Here is an 18794-nt window from a genome sequence, read left to right as displayed (position 1 = left end):
CTGACATATTACAAAAAAAAAAAAAAAAAATCAGCCTTATATACTTATATATATTTTTGTTAAAAAAATTTGCAAAAATTGACCAATTGGCTTAAATTGGATGTACTGAGAGCTGGTTGAATTTTACATGTATTTATATAAATTTTAGATTTCAATATAGTTATATAAACCTTACAATAACACAGGTTTCAAATAAAAAAAACATTTTTTTTGGGACACTCAAATGGGCCCTTATGGACTTGAGTAGATTGGCTTGGAATGTTTTCTATAAATCCTCCGGATCCAGTTTGGCCTTTTTGACAGAGCTCTTATTCCTCTTCAACATTTCAGATTTGCAGATGGCGTATTACGGGGATCTTGGAGACAACCAATTGCTTGGAATGCGCAAATGGAAATTTCATTGATGACATTCAAGTGCCATTTTCTGTACTTTTTTGTAAGCTAGAGAGCTCAGGTTTGTTTTCTTTTGTAAATAATTTTCTATGCTTTAATATATAGAAATATAAATTAATTTAAATAAATTACCTATATTAATTATTAAATTAATATATGTGCAGATTTCAATGCACCACCCGCTATAAATGTCTCAAAATACAAAAAAAGCATGGTTCTATGGATATGAGAAAATTGATAGAATGCCCAAAGTGGCCATCCTCAAACTTTTGTAAAATTATTATTACTGGGTTTTCATGGCGACATTTGAGGGGGAAGGAAAATTTGCTGATTATTTGGTCATTGTTTTGTTCAAAAATTCAATTTAATTTTGGTCCTACTTTTTGGATGCATGAGCATATTCTAAGCACTCTAGAAAATATAATTTTGAAGTACTGGACAAAAAAAAATCCCTTATCCCGAAAATTACTTTTTGTTAAAAATGCTTATTTTAACAAATTTATCTGTAACTTTTTTTTTTGTTCTTTTCAGCATATTTATCAAGTATTATCAAGAATTAATACTTGTCGATGATAGGTTTTATAAATTCCATGAATTTTCCATGAACGGTGGAACCATGGGGGTTATGTCCCCTCACTTCTTTGCAATTTATATAGAAACGACAATCTTTTCGGAGATAGTTAATAGATATATATAAATTATATATTGGCGAGGAAAAAATGTGTTCTTGACGATGGCCAAGACCCAACAATATAACATTCCAAAACAATTTATCTATTCTATCTCCAAAATTTTAGTCCTGATTTAAACTATAAATCATGGAATCAATTCTTATAAATATGAACATAATTTAATGTGAAAGATTCAACATGGGCCTTAAAATAATGTATCCTAACTTTATATTTGATCATAGTACTCAAAATATGGGCGCAGCACATAAAGTATTCCTTTCATTGTCATTTGAGGAAGTTGATATTCTTTAAATTTATTTAATAGTAAGATGTATTAGTAGACGTCTGTTTATTATAATCCTTTCTATACAATAAGTTAGTTCTTAAACTGAAATAATTTTATCTAGATTTGAAAATAATAAATCCTACAGATATACTATATATTTTTTACAGCTATACAACCTTTCAACAAATTCAAACACAATTGTAAAAATCTTTGCTATTTCCATAATGATTGAAGGGTTTTAACGATAAAAGGGCATATGTCATTGTATTTGGAGATTTTGATGGATTCCGAAGATTCTAAACTAAAATAAGTTCAGAAATGTGTTAAAGGATTTCTTAGACAAAGACATGGAGCCTTATTAAATAAAATGGCAAAATGTCTTGTGAGCAATGTCACACAAAGTTGAAACTATAATAAAATGACAACTTTTGTTTGATTTATTTATCTCCTAGATATTAAGAGTTAATATAACTATATAACTCAATTTGGAGCCAATATTTTTTTTGAATCATTCCCCAATTGTTATCTACATCAATCCCAAAATATGAATTACAAATATTATAAATACTCGTTTTGGTATTTGCTTGGAAGTTTGATACCCTTTAGCAATATTGAATCATTTTTCTACGAGTATACATAGATATATAGTTATTAGAAAAGTTTGGTTAAATATGAATTAGCTCATTATTTTTATAAATTGACACCTCCACCCCCCCCACTTAAACGAGAATGAACTTTAACAAAAAGGTATATAAAACAGGCTCAAATATATATGGTTGTTGGTCTATTACGTCATTGTATCCAACTTTTGGAATACTTTATGTTTGATAGTTAATGGATTTGCAAGTTTGAATCCTAGTTCTGCTAATCAATATTAAAAACACGATTCTCTTTGAGATCTTCATTATATCTTCAAACCTTTCCTTGGAAAAGAAAAAAAATTAAAAAATGCAAAATTATTGTGTTGTTAGTATACTTAGTTTTCACTATTACCTACTGTTGAACTATTAATCATTTATCCACATAATAATAGTGATATCAATGATCAAAACATAAATAAGGAGCAAGAGTCATAAAATGAACTTTACTAAAAATGCAAAGTTATTAATAATAATGAGATATCATTTGGTATTATCAGCCTAATAAAACAGGTCCCTCCGTCTAAAATACGACACTTTTTTAAATGCGGGCCTTTGTCCTATTAGTTATATTTCGATAGTGAACCCTTATAATTTATTGTAAACAATTGTCTAAAAAAACTGTAAACTAAAAATAAGTAACTTCAACCGAGAAATAAGAGCGTCATAACTAAAGACATGGAGCAACGCAGAGCTACAATTCTGGAGCTATCTGCACGTGCAAAATCACAATAAGATATCTCTAAATTACTGGGCTGTAAATGCTTTACTATGTACCGGTTGACCCCGGGAGGTATTCCAAAAGCTTCTACAAGCTCCAGATCAAGGCCAAAATAATTATAATCGGGAGTTAGAGCCACCATTGAAGGAGGATGAGGCAAATTGACCGTCAATGAGCTTGCTCATGAATTTAGCAACATCCAGGCCATCATGAAACACTTGGTGAAGCTTGACTTTAACCTTAATGTCTACAAGATAACTCTTTGTCAGGGTTTGAACTCTTTGGATCGAGTAAAGTGTGTGACCTGGTGCTAAATCCTCCTCAAAAAGCTTCCAAACAAAAACTCTGGGCATCCCCAAGGCACCCATTTCTTCCCCCATGGACTTTTGTATTATAGGCGCCTCAAGAGGAAGGTTTTAGGTGTCCAATATACAACCAATGACTAACTGTACGCCGTCATAATCACAGCTTGAGCAAACCTAGAGGTGAGCTTTGTAAACAACTGCTTTGTAAAGTTCTGTATCAGACTGAAATTGGTGATTAAGGCAAAAGGTGACTAAATTGATTGTATTAATATTTCAAAATTTAATGATATTTTTTAAATATAACAATTTTTGTAATTTTTAAAAGGTGTTGTTGCATTCTAGACGAGGAACCCGTTTATTAATTAAATGTAATATGCATACATATAATACGTTTTGTAAATGTAGATACATTTGACCTTTGTAACACTGTTTCTATACATAGGTAGTACACTATCTATATAGGTAGCTAATAGAATGTGTACATATAAAAATACTTTTGTACATTTTGAACTTATAACACAGTCTAACGCAATACCCAACTCATAATATAATGTGTAAAGTTTTTTATTTTTAAGATGCTCAACAAAGGATGATGTCGTAAATACATCATTTAATGGGTCAAAAAGGTACCTTGATGGAAGTTAATTCCCCATCCTTGGTTTTAATACCTACCTAAAGCTACCCTGTCATGGAAAATACAACATACTGGGTGTAAATTTAAATATGACACACTTTTTAGAAGATTTTTTTAAAACTGTATGATGAATTGAAATTTAAAGTTACTTAAATAATATAAATTATTCAGCCTTTATTGTTTAAGTCTTCAAATATCTCTTTGCACTTTCAAGATATTAAACAAAATCTGCAAATAGATATGAGATATGCTGCACACCAATGGCAAAGTGTGCGAAATGTGTACGAAATTAAACGTATCCTGATATCTGTATCACGACCGTTTAAAATGACGTCGGAGGAGAGGACCTAAGTACTTTTTTTGTCCATCCTCGCCTGACTCCAAGCCGCCTGATTACAGAATATGGAAGGGTATCGAGGCTAGGGCTCCAAGAACAAAATGAAATTGAGTGTCCTCCAGGAACAAATAATTGACGAATGGCACATTGTTACCTTTATTGTACCACGAAACCTTTCCATAAAAAAGAACAGAAAAAGGGCTGAAATCTTGTAGTTAGCTGAATCAATCATTAGAATTGCTATTTTTTAAACAAATGTGGATATAAGCAGAAATAATTTGTTGAACAAAAGTTTTTAAACTGAAGTAGAAGCGTACAATGTTATCGCTAACTCAATCATTTATAAAAACGACTTACGTGAGTCTTGCATGATTGTTTACTTTGCAAGGAATTGCGGTAGAACTCAAGTGAACTTTATTCCACTATTTTCTCCAATTGCAGTTAAGCTATAGACAATAAAAAATTATAATAATATGAAATGGAAATTTTTTTATTTTTAGTTTGAGCTACAAATTGGTATACATATGTACCATTTGGAGGGAATATTTTTATCATATATTCACAAATTGGTGCACATATGCTTCATTTTAATAAAAAAGGGTAGGAATTTGGTTTTTGTAAATTTTCTCCCAGTTTTATAATAAGTAACGCATATTAATGGAGATTAAAAATTTATTAAATATTTACAAAACCTAATAAAAGAAATTCTTTGCCAAGAAATAACTTGATCCTAATAGGTGTAAGTTCATCGCAGACTATGATTGTCAATAATTGCAGTATTGACAAAATAGTTTTTGAATTTTTTATGAATTACTTATATGAATATTTCATAACATTTAAATCCTTCAAAGGTAGTATTTTACTCGATACAGTAGTATAGTATTGCTTTGTAATATCTAATGGAAAGCGTAGTTGTACATTTGTATTTCGTTATGATAGCCAATATTTCACCATAGAAATAACAAAAAAATGGCCATTGCATAAATCCAACAAGGAATCAATCAGCCATAAATTGTGTTCCTGTCTTTTTTGGAAACGGAGCAAAAGTGTGTAGTAACTTATTACTTTTATTCATCAAAAAGAATAAACTATACAATAGCCATTACGTATCAATTGAGGCGAGAGAATCTACAGCTGACAACAAAATATATATTATATTTTTGTGTTGGCGAAGTAACACCGTAATGTAGGTCTGCTTTTAACTTCAAATCCGGTCGAAGGCGTTATTGAGGCCAAAAGGCTACATATTCCAGAAAATATGTTCTTTGTACGACATGTCAAAATAAGTACAAAAATATTTTATTTATCTTAAATGTGTTATAATTGAATGTACCCCGTATTTGTTAGTTATGACTTATGTAGCCCTGTTTATATTAGGGATTTGTTTTGAGGTCTTTTGTCCAAGTTTGAATATGTAGAGAAATATTTACGGTTATTCCTTGGCAGTCTGACATGTACCTACGATTATTAAAAGAGCCTTTTTCTTCTTCATCCTTTGTGAAGAAACTCCCCCCTCATCATTTCCTTCAGACATTTAACATGACTGATACATAAATGTACTTGGTTGTAATTCATAGAAGCTATAAAAACTTTTCTTTGTGCAGCAACGTTGCAAATCTTTTTGCGTGTGATGTATCATCATGAATAAAAACCCTCTCTTTACCCCCTCTTCATAGAATATGTATAGAAATTAAACATTGCATGTAAAAAGATTCATGCATATACATAGTAGGGAAGACCAGTGACAGGCCCTTTTAATTGAATATAAAAAAAAACCTCCCGCCACTAAATGTACATCACATTTGTAAAATGTAATGCAGACTATTGTAAGAAAATATCAAAAAATAATTGTCATCTTTTCTTTTCGGTAAAAAAAACAACAACTATTTTTTATGCGAGTAATGGCGAACCAAGTGCAGGTTTTGCTTCTGTCAACCTTTATCGATCATACTTTGTTTTTAATAATGCATTTAGATCAGGCAATAACAGGAAGATATCCTTAGGATCAATATTATTCCCAATATCTACGAGGTTATCCTTATGTGAGGTGACGGCATTCATACCATTGTGGAAAACAGGTTGCATGTCGGTGATATTATCAGCCTATCCCGATCTTCGGCTATGGGCTTTAGGCTTTCCTTCTTCGCCTGTTTAGATTTCGGTTTGTAGATGTAGAGTAGGTGAAATATTAAAAAGATACTTCTTATTAGGATAATAATGCCGCCAGATTTTCGTTGTTTTTCCTGTAACTTATATCATTTAAATGGTTCATGATTTTAGGGAACCAATAAATAAGATTTTATCCAAATTCAAAACTCCCTGAGTGAAGAATAATTGGAGATATGTACCGGTCAGTACTAACAGGTCAAATTATAAAAATTGTTGCTATTGTCCCCGTATCGTTACTTTTTGTCTAAAATTACACATTATATCATGCTTGTTTTTTTTAGCGTAACAGGGCACTAAAGAGTTATTTAAGAGTAAATTTATCCGATCCAGAATACGGCAATATTACGTCCTTTTTTTCAATGGGTATCAATCCGAATTTAGAAGTAGTAGGCGAGATTCTAAAATTTTGATGAAATTAAATTGTAGTAAGGAAATTGCCGTCGAAAGTTAATATTACCAAAAAAATGGGTTGACAAAATATTTTAAGAAATTAAAGTAATTTTAATTTTGTTCTAGAGTTTTCATTTGTGCGATTTATGAAAATCAATTCATTGCTTCAATTTTTAATTTATAAAAGATGAGTTTTTCATAGTTTTTAATTTGCCAAATTCTTTGAACGTAAATTATTCTACATTTAATGATATTATAAAGTTGAAATGCGTTCCTTTTAGATTTGATGACAAACTAAAATTTTAAATTGGTGAGGTTTGTCGAAATAGAAGAATTGGAATCGGATTTACTCTGAAACAACTAACATATTTAAACCTTAGTGAAATAATCAAAAACTAATTATTTAAATAAATAATCGTTCACAACTATAAAATGAAATATGAAAACTAATACAATGATGCATAAAAAAATGATATTTAAAAAGAAACAAATCACAAGTTATTAAAATACACAAGTTTGAGTTATTAAATGTATGATGGACTATGAGGGATGTCGCCTATAACATATGATTGTCAAAATCTTAATGTCTACTATCATTATGAAATATAACAAAAAAACTTTTTTGATTTGTAAAACTAGTTTTATTGTTTTTAGGATTAAGGAAGAAATGTTGTCTTACCTTGTACTAATCAGTGATTTATAAAAATGATTTCATTTCATTATATATTTGTCTCTTATAAAAATCTTATTGAAAGTTAATAATTCAACCTGTTCAAAGGCCTAACTATTTATTCCTAAAAAAATACTATTGTTTTAACTTTCCTACATAAAATTTGACTTTTTTGAAAGAATGCAATCGTCTCTTCCTACAAGGACAGTTGCTTCTAATTTAATTTGTTGAAAATCTATTTTGCCGTATCATCTCTAAATATGTAAGTATGTTGTGTTAAAATTTGCCGAGTCTAAATCAAATTTTTGCAAATGTATGCCGTCTCCCCCTATCTTGATACAAAAGTATAAAAATCCAACTATATATATTTAGTTACGTTTTAATACGATGTATTTTAATAGGGGCATGAAAAAACCATCTCTCTACTTATGACTTACTTAGGTATATAAAAATATATGTATGAATATACACCAATTGACAAAAACAAAATAATAATAGCTACAATAACTTGTAAATTTGATAATTTGAGGGGATGTGCAATGCATGAATCCGTGTCGAAATTAGAGTATTTTTGTCTACCAAACAATTTTGTAAATCTGAGATTTCAAGGAAAGGGTTCAACATATTAGGAGTTAAATACTCCACGCTTCTCTAAATACTTTGCTTGCTATATCAATAAATAAATACCAAGTGGGGTCATCCTTCATCAAGTCGGTTATAAAGGCATAAGCCATAAGGACTCTAAAGGAAAGGAAAGCAGGACAAGACAGATGGAATGATAATGAAACAAACAAAAATAATACCTCAATTAAATCCACACATTCACGCAACCTCTATTTTTTTTTGAATATTAATGACTAGAGATAGGTTTTTGTTAAAGCACGAGATAAAATACTATTTTAATTTTCTTCTCCAAAAATCCTATTCCTAACAATTACGCTAGACAAAAGATGAACTTAGCGCTGTAGTTTTTAAAAATCTCTCTCGGTGCAAGATTATTTTCCTTTTCTATTTGTCGCCTCTTTCTTTTAAGTCTCTTAGTGATAAACAAACCAATTAGATATATGTACTTTGCTAAATAGGTCAATTAATTAGCATACTAAGTAAGTACAAAATTTTATTGATCGATACACAAGGTCACCCTCATTATAAGTCACAACTTCCATAAAAAGCAAAGGAAAATGGCCTAAAATCAGTTGGTATTTAGGCAATTACTTCCAAACTATAGAATAATTATTAAGAAGTGTTCAAAGCTTAAAGTGAGATGATTATAATTCAACCAAGTTCTTAACACTAATAATGAGAAAATAAGTAAAAAAATCAGTAGCTGAATACAAAATACTGCGTATTTTTTTTTTTTTTTTTTTTGGTAAAGAAACACCGTGTATAGCCCCTTTTTTCGAGGAAATACTAATGTAACAAATCACGTCTAGATGTTGTTTAATCAAATTAACTAATAAAATTAATGTTCTAATTTACGTCATAATTAAATAATATAATTTCAATTTTTGTCTAGTCATTCATTAATTATATATTTTCTTATCAGATTAAAAATGGATAGTAATTAATTATAATATTCTTGATGAGTTGGACTCTGATGAAAAATATAAGCATAACTTCATTTCATCCTTATTGAACCAACCACGTTCTTCTTTTATTACGTATATACTTCAAATAATATTTTTCGAATAGAAATTTACTTCATACTCCATTTTTAACGTCATTCTAAAATGAAACTTATAGTTTGTAGTTTAAGTATTCAAATATCATTAAATTAAAATGGATAACTAGAGTCATATAAAATACGATCTGTTAACAATGGTGTACATGACAATATTAAGGATGTTTTGAAGGAGAAGAGTTAAACTGTCATAAAGTTTAATTACATTAGCTACGATCAGCAGTTTTGAGATAAGGGGAATACATACTAATCCCATTTGATATGTTGCAAAGATATACGCATGAATTGACCTTGACTTAAACTTTCAACAAATTCTCAGTCATTCATAAGCACATGCACGTTACAGTTCGATGTTTTTATAATATATAAAGAAAGCTTTTTCATTACAAAAATGATATCTTTATTTATAAGTCTAAATTGAGGAATTACATTGGAGTAATTTCTGCCTATATCCTTGCTTGAAAGAGAGTAGAGTTTTTTATTTATTTATTTCATATCACAGCTGCTCGCATCTTATTTAATGAGATGTGATAACTGCTAAGCTGATTTCCTCTTGAAGCATATTCAAATTTTTAGCGTTACTATGTTAATTTTCAGTTTCTTTTTTAAGATACCTAAAATGCTTAAGGTTTACAACCCTAACTATAAATGTAGAAAACACTACCTGTTATAAAATATACACGAGCCATTTTATACAGAACCATAAATTACATTGCTTATAAATATATATGACTTATAAAAGACAAGAAGGATAAAAGAGAAGAGATCTACAGATCAATACATCAATATTGTAACATATAAAATGAAATTAACTCGTAAATCGCCAAATATTCAATTTTTTCCAGCTGTTTCAATCAAATTAAGAACATATTAGTATTGACAATGTGTTGTAATACTAGGGATATATCGGTCCCCAAATGTTGACGTCATGTCAGATGCCGTCCTAAGTCTTAAGAGGCGTCTGTATTAGACGCAAACGCCGTCCCATAGAAATGTACTTTGTTAAATAACTATAGACATCAGCAACTCTTATCATCATCAATAAACATCGAATAGGATCCAATATTTATAAAAAAAAATTAAAGACGTCCATTAGGTATAAGTTAAGAAAATAAGTAAATTATTCTTATACATGAAAGACACTTTAAGTTTTGTAAAACGAATTCAATTATAAAAATATATATTTGTCGTAGTTGTCATTTCATTCTAAGATCACCTGGTGTTTTAATCAACACTTCCATGTTGGGTTAATGAGTGAATTTCCTTAATTGAAGTTTTTTTTTTTTAATTTGAAATAAATTTGCATAATAAATGTTGTAAAACGAAGTTTTAAGTGCAAAACAAATCTAGCAAAAATGTCAACATTTTAAAATTTCTTAAAAAGGTGCTCATTTGTTATTACAACAGATAAAGTCATTAAAAATCAATCTTACATCTTTGAAAGGTCTCTCCATTTTGATCTTGCCACAAACATGGCCACAGTAAATAATTGGAATAAACACAAAGCCTAATCAAAAGGTAATGTGAGCAACATAATGAAAACACAGTCATTCATTCAAACCAAATACTCGATTTATCTGACATCCCATCTCATTAATCCCATTCCTTCTTCTCCTCTTAAAATCATAATATATGTATAAAAGTAATCTTATTCAAATATTATACAATATAAAACCCATCCCAAGAGATCAGGTTACCATCAAAGAACACAAAATTTTCTCACATGATATCCAATACACAATTTTGCAAAAATTTATCAATCTCACATTTCCTTATTCATGAGCTAGGAATACATAAATAAGGGAAGACACTCATCAATAGAATATTTATATATTAGTGTTGGGGTTGAGTGATAAATATTGAGTTCGAGTAATTAAGTATTGAGTCGAGTCGAGCTTGAGTTTTTGAACTCTGAGTCAAGTCGAGTTCAACTAACAAAATGAGGCAATTGATAAAATCTACATAATTTTAACAATGGGGCATGAACATTGTTTATTTATATAAGCTTGTAAACAAAGCAATATAAAGTGGTTCCGTTTAGCGGCAAAATAATACAACTATCTAAGTAAAATTTTTTAAACAACTATTTTAAACTAAAAGCAACAGACTGTCACACTACCTAACGGAAAAAATATATTTTTTAGTTGGCTAATGCCATATTCTACATACAATTTGGTTGTGTAAGTTTCAACTGAGATATAAAAACTTATAAAGCAAATTCTAATATTGTGTCTTCGAATGCTTAAAAATACACACATTTTCAAATTTGTATCGGTAGAATTTTAATTTACATATATAATCCGTCATATTTCATAACCTTTTTCTCTTGTAAACGATGTATTTGGGATTCTAACTGATATTGAGTCAAAGTACAATAAGCAAGTACTAGGGTTTAATCCCTAGAAATCATGTAGACATAAAAATCCGGGGAAAAGTTATGAGAACCCAGAAAAATGTCAATTAAAAGTACTTTCTTTTATTTACTATCAATTTCATGGTACTTTTTTATAAGAAACTTTCTGGTAGTTTTGTTTCGAAAGAAAGGCTGTGTGATACAATAGAGGTATCCATGCAAAGTACTATCATACCACCTTGCAGATAATATATATATTTTAGAGTTTGCTTATGTCCTTTCATTTATTGAGTTATTGGGGGTTATTTTAGTAAATATTTATCTGCAATTATTCTAAAAAGGTGTAAATTTATATAATTACAACAAAATAGTTATAATTTAAATTAATCTAATTTGATTGAATATTTAGATTTTACATCTCCGTTGCATCACTATCTACCTTAGTTATTCTTTTTTATATACTTTTCCTAGCAGTAGGAAAAACTCTCTCCCTGGCACCGAATTTGTACGGAATTTTCTGTAAAATAAACAAATCAGAAAAAAGGTTGCCAATTATACAAAAGACAATATAATCTTTCAAAAATATAACAACAAAATTTATATTGAACTACTCATTAAGAACGTTGTAACAATTGGAGATGATATAAGTCTATAATTGAATATTTCGTGATCTGATTATTCGAATTTAATTATATAATTAATATTTATGGCAGCCTCAAGTAATGATCAAAAAATGGACGACTTTAGCAAAACGGAGTTTTTTTCTTCTTCAAATTCGAGTAATACTCAAATCCATCACGAATATAAATATTTATATATTTAAGGTATTTGATGAGGTAAAATAGACTTTCGGAATATCATTAAAAACACTTCCTTCTCTCCTGTAAATGATTATTTCGTGATGAATTTATAGGTATACAAATACAAATTATTTTTAATTGAACTTATATTTTGTTTTCCCCTATTATTAAGTAGTCAAAAGCACGTTTTTTTATATTTTGTTTTTGCAAATAACGATCGATAATTGACATCCGTGATTTATTTTATTTCCTTTTGAAATCAATAATTATTTAAGGTACCTCTGTGTTTTGTATGTACTTGCCTTTTGCATTTCCCGGGAAACTCTTTTTTGAAGGGGATCTCTGATAACCCATTTTTAAGTAATGGAATACCGGGTAATATCAGGATCCCGTTACAAAGTAATGAATAATGTGAAATTTAACTATTTCTTTTTTTATTATAAGTCATAAATAATTCATTTTAAGATCTATTAGTATTGGATTGGTACTAGGTCATTTTCCAATGAGCCTCCCACCCTCTTTTTTAGTTTTTTTTATCGGTCCGATCTTTTTTTACCATTCAACGGTTTCATAATATAGCAAATTTTATTCGAACCAGACCGATATGACTCTTTTTAGTTTTTCTAGACCAATCCAACACTATTCATTTACTATCAATCCTTCCTATTAAGAATTATCATAATTGGGGTGGAGGTATTTTTTTTTAGAGGCCACGGGTAACACTGTTTTAAATTCCGTAACCCCATCCGCCCCGTAAAATAATAATTAAATAGTATTTGATTAACAAACTAATCTTTGATGGAACTGCATGTTGTATAACTGGGAAATACACAACCAGGCACGCATGCAAAAATCCAGCTTGTATATAGCTAAAATCAATCTAACTATTTTTATATGCATATGAGAGATCTTAAATGTAAAACTAGGGGTCATAAAAAGAAATCCATTATTTTTAACAGTTTTTTTTATCTATTCGCATTTTCAGACGTCAGGCTTATGTTTTTGCTTTGTTTGAAGAGAAACTCTAAAATATGACGAATTTTCTTTTCCCTGGTGTCCATCTTTGACGCACGCTTAAACCATACTGAAGTGAAACAATAATAGATCTGTCTAATAAGTTTTTTAGTACGAAATATTATCTTTTTAATGCCATCTAATGTAAACTGATTACACTTATATAACTCGAGATACACATTACTAAAGCCATCTATTAGAAAAATGATGAATATATTTTTACTACAACTATTATTATATTCAAAATGTGATTCATGCATATTTAATTCACGTTAAACATAATGAATTATACATAATTAAATGAAACTTATACGATGAAAGAAATGAATTTAGCATTTTCTGGGTATTTCCTGTAGGTGTAAAAAACTTAAAAATTGCTTGGGATCCCGGGACAGAAACCCTAGTCTTCACGTTTCATCTGGAGTATGTACAAGCGTAGTAATTTCCTCTCTCCTATGATTTATCTTAATTAAAAAGCCATTATAGATTACAATAATGTAATTGATTTCTTCATATGTTTTTTTTTGTAGTTAGATGTGCAGTGATTATTGCCTTTATTATACGCCTTTGTCTTTATCTAATGGATGACGGAATATCAAGGTGTACAGAGGTTATTTTGTTGTGAAAAATATATAGTATGTACAATATGAGAGCAGTACTTCTCAAACTTTATAATAAAATGTGCAATTATTTGCCCCAAATTGCAATAATAAAGTGTTCATTATTTAATCTTTTCTTCATTTTAGCCTCCCATTATTCTTTACAGATTAATTTATTGATTGGTTGTCATAATTTTTATTACAACGATTCTAATAGCGAGTCGAGTCAACTGTTGAAGCGTCCTCATAATTAAGTGAATTCAGTCTTTTAAAATTAGCATCAATGTAAGTCATAATTCACTAGTATTAAAACATTCAAAAATATATTAATATTTTCTTTAGCAGTGTGTCCATTCGTCAAAATAACTCTGGGCAATGTGTCCTTGAAGCAGAAAAGTTTTATCAGAGACACTGTTTTCATTTTCCCATTATTTTCTGTAAAGATTAAGATATAAAACTTTTCGTTCAGTCCAAACCATTTCCCTCTAATATGAAATCAAGTGAATAAACCACTGCACTCTTTTCAGATACCTGGGATCTTTGAAATCAAATTGCACTTTAGTCTTTTTCCTTTATTAAAATCTATGCCACCATATATATTAGAATATTTTGAGTTTGATTTAAAAGTACAGTGATTTGATATGTCTGAAAATAGTTTGGTTTGACCTTCAAATACCATGCCACAAATTATATTAGGGACCGGTGATTTTGTAGTTTCTATAAATCTTTTTTTGTATGGCTCCGTCATCTAAAGAAAAAAAAATGGAATAGAGAAAAAACACCTCAAAACCAATTTCTGATATGTTTAAATAATATATTTAGCTATAGTTTGTATGTTCATGAGGGGAAAACTGCCTTGGGGAAAATTGCCTTTGGAGGATTGCCCTGGAGAAAATTGCCATTGAGGAAAATTGTAGGTTAGGAAATTGCCCGGGAATAAATGGCTTGTATTTGTTCAAACTTCATGATGAGTAATACCACATTATAAATTACAAATTGAAAGAAAAAATTTTTATTGATAGGACTGTTGAAATAAAAATAATGTTTTTTTGCATGTACCGTAGCATCCATCAGAAAAAAGAGAAAAATGCGGTTTTCAATTAGCATCCCAAGGGCTTCAAACTATTTCAATTTATATTTCAAACTAGAGGGGTTTCGTTGGATATATTGCTGGTGGTTATTAGCAATCCTAAACTACCTCCACCCAATCTGATGGCAGATGGTATTCAACCATATTTTAAGAGGTCCTTAGCTATTTATCCCCCTGCCCTTCTTACCAATCCTATCGATCCATTTCTTAGAAGATTTGATTTAGTTTAAAAACTTGCAATGAAATTGTATTGTAATACTACTACTCACACTTGAAGGTACTCCCTTGACGAGGAATGGAACAAACAAATATGTTTAGATATTTGTAATAAATAATATTAAGCAAATTGATAATGCATTCACCATGAAATATTAACAAAATACCGGCAATTGTCTCCCGGGCAATTTTCCTAACTTGCAATTTTCTCCAGAGCATTTTTCATAGTACCTTTATGTTGTAACATTATCGACACGTCAGTGAACAGATTGGCAACTCTTGATGATAAAAGTCGTATTCATGGCGTACCACGCTGTCATGATGACATTTCGTATCGAATCCAAATTTGGATGAGAGTTGCGGCAAATATTATTTTCCAAGATGCCCCCAACTAGAAAGTCCAGGGGTTGAAGTTATATCTAAAAGAGGCCCAAATGGAGGCCAGAAGTTATCCATGTTGTAGCTGCATAACTTTTGAAGGTCCTATAGAAGGGGACAGATCTTAATGTTATATGTAGGCTGGATGGAGATCATAACAGTCTCACTAACCATCTGGACTCTGAAACTTTAACGGAGGAGATTGCACATCAGATTCCTTTTTTATTGTTGCTATATAGATAATTAGAGACATGAGATAAAAACAAAACTTGTTTATTTTTGTTTCAGCCGTCGTTTGGTTGCGTAACAAAACCTCGTAATCTCAAGAATTTGGTATAATTTAAGTGTAATTAAAGTATAATGTAATTTTTTGGGTACCCTCTTTGTATATATAAATTATGTTAGCGCATTTACGTAACCTTTACAAAAATAAAACAACGATGACTAAAGATGGGAGATTTATAAAGCACCTGTAGAATAAAACTGTACTTTTATTTTCTTCGACAATCCCGTCCCTAACAAAGATGCAAGACAAAAGATGAAATTAGAATTCAATGTGGTATTTTTTTTTTCAGTAGATATGCTTGTTACCCTGTTCATAAGAGAATTTCTCGTTATTCTTATATCAACAAATAATTCAATGGAGTATGATCATTGTTAACTTATATTAGTTTGTAAACTAAACGACAGAGAGTGGCGCCGTCTTGCGGCAAAATAATACGATAATATATAATTACTCACATGGACGGTGCTATGAAAATGCTTCTCAGCATACACCTTTTTAAACAATAAGCTACAGACTGTCACATCACCTTGCGGAGAATATATATTTTTTAGTTTGCTCATGCTCTATTTTTAAATTTCTTTTGACTGGGTTTCATGTATCAAAACGAAGAGGATCATTATAAATCAATCCACATATTGGATATTTAATTATTTGTAAGTTAGTATTTGAATGCAAATTCCTTTCCGGTTTTTTTCTTTCCTTTTCGTGATTTTGTAAGACCCTGCCTCTTCTTTAAAATATTAAAAAAAGAATAAGATTAGATAATGTTATTCTTTAACATTCATTTCCGATCCACGACTCGGCTCACGTTCCTTCTCCCTCCCCTCCCCCCTCTTCAACCTTCTTGTTTTTTTTTAAAGGCATATGTTTTTATTTTATTCATAGAAAGGAAACACATAATTCATGTTGTTTTGAACATGTTTTGTCTGTCAATAGTAATAAAAACACAAGCACTTTCAACAAATTGGAAGGGAGATAATTACTTGAATCGGAATTGTTGTCGGAAGAGAGAATAAAATAATCCTTTTTTTATGCCTTTTTCCTAAAGTGTTTATCTATGTATTAAAATGTATATGTTATATTCAGGTTTTTAAGTGTACAGGTTCCAATCAAAGTTGAGATGATATGTATAAAATACATTACGGTATTCTAGTAATAAATCAATTTACACTGTAGTTTTGTCACAGCTGTTGACTTTTTCTTGACTCTGTTTTTGTCTTATTGTTGTTCCGTACGTTGCTTGTTTGAAATCAAATAAGCTCTTTTAAAGCTGTGAATATTTTTTACTGTGTGTATTTAAAATAAACAATATTCTGTAAAATTGGCTAACTAGTCACTGATTTTGGGCCTTTAATATTTCTCTTTTTTTTAAAGAAAGGGGTTTAAGATAAAAAAAAAAGTAACAACAATTGATTTCTACACTTCAAAAATGACATATTCTGCAACATAACAAAAAAATACCTTAAAAACAAACGACTGAACAACGTTTCTTTAAAGAAAAACCTATATAATGAAAACTTGATTAGTTGTATATATGTAATGCATAAAAACTAGCTAAAACCTCTAACCCTAAGTAGGAGCAAGGACTATGCAACAGGTTCATCATTAAGTTTATCTGAAGATAAACATAGGCTCCCTTTTCCCTAAACTTCTTAAGGTGAAGTTCTTTTCCGACAAACTTATCGAGGGCTTGAGGAGTTATGGTCGTATTTTGACCGTGCCAAGTAGAGAATAAATAGGACTTTTGAAATGATTAGTTTGATTTTGCTGAACTTTTTAGGGGAAGGGGATGTCAACAGCAACAAATCTGTCTTAAAGATCGATCGATGTATGAAAGGAAACCTCCAAGAGCCTTACAGTCATATATACCATGTGCATACTTTTAGACATTCGTAATATAATTGAAAATATTTTTATTCCTCTAATCCACAGAAGGAGTAATTTTTCATCTTTTTCTTTGAAGATTTATTAGTGAATAAGGTAGAGGTCGCCATCTGTTGCCGGATCCATTTCTCCTTCATTGGAATTATTATGGATCTTTATCATCGTGAATTGTAATTTTACCATAAATATTTTTGCCTCTGGTAATTTAGCCTATTAAAGCTCTGACCGAATGACATATTCGTCCCCGTTTTATGTTTTTATAGGTTTAAACTTACCTTTTGTCATTACTTTATTTCAGCTATGGATCTGGAGAAAAGGAAAAAGAGAAAATAGTAGAGATATCCAGATACCAAAATTTCAGCCGATTCAGATTTTGATACCACCTTTAGGAACGATTCCGATTCCATATTAATATTAAGTATAAAAAGAATTACATGTTCCAATAACAAAACTATTTACTTTTTTAAATGTGTAACTATTTATTAATTAGAGCTTGACAAGAAAAAACATAAATATTTCAATCATATGTAATTTGAAAGTAAAATTATTTAAAAAGTTAGTTTCTACTCCGGCCTCAAAAGTCAATTTATTCCTGGCTAGCTCATATATATTGCCTAGACTACTGAATAGAGTTTCATTTTCAATGGATGAACCTGATTTTTATTATGTAGGTCTGTTATAATTGCACTCTTTATATATTAAAATAAAAATTACATAAAAAATAATTTTATTTGGGAACCCTACAGGCAGCGGGTCCTAGTCTTAACCCTTAGGTAGTCTATACTATGACCCCCACTTCCTTGTATTGGTTTACTATTTGAAATAATAAAATTGCAGTATTTTTTTTTGCTTAATAATGTATGTTATTAAGTAGGCACAGGTATCGATGAAATCGGCATTATTGAGCCGATTCTGATACTTCAACACGGCCGATTCTTGAAAATTCCTATATCAATGCTTATGCATCAGTACATTTATAGAAAATAGGAATGAAGTAAAGAAGGAATAATGTTTTTAAGGACTTCTGAATCCTGGATCAGAAGTCTATCTCGAAAATACTCATTGACTTATGACACCTTACTCAAAGTCATTATCTAAGTTGAGGTTTAAAAAATGGAAGGGACTCCATTGATGGAAATAAATGAATATTTAACAGTCAAAACTAGAGGTGAAACTTTGTAACTATAACATCAGAATGTAAAAAGGTTGCAATTATATGATCCAGCAAAATATCCATTAAGCAAAATTACAAGAAATGAAAATTTAAGTGGCAAAATGA

Source organism: Lepeophtheirus salmonis, chromosome 4 (genome assembly GCF_016086655.4).
Source record: "Lepeophtheirus salmonis chromosome 4, UVic_Lsal_1.4, whole genome shotgun sequence".
NCBI lineage: Eukaryota > Metazoa > Arthropoda > Copepoda > Siphonostomatoida > Caligidae > Lepeophtheirus > Lepeophtheirus salmonis.
The sequence above is the reverse complement of the archived record's forward strand: the minus strand, read 5'-3'. Positions refer to the sequence as shown.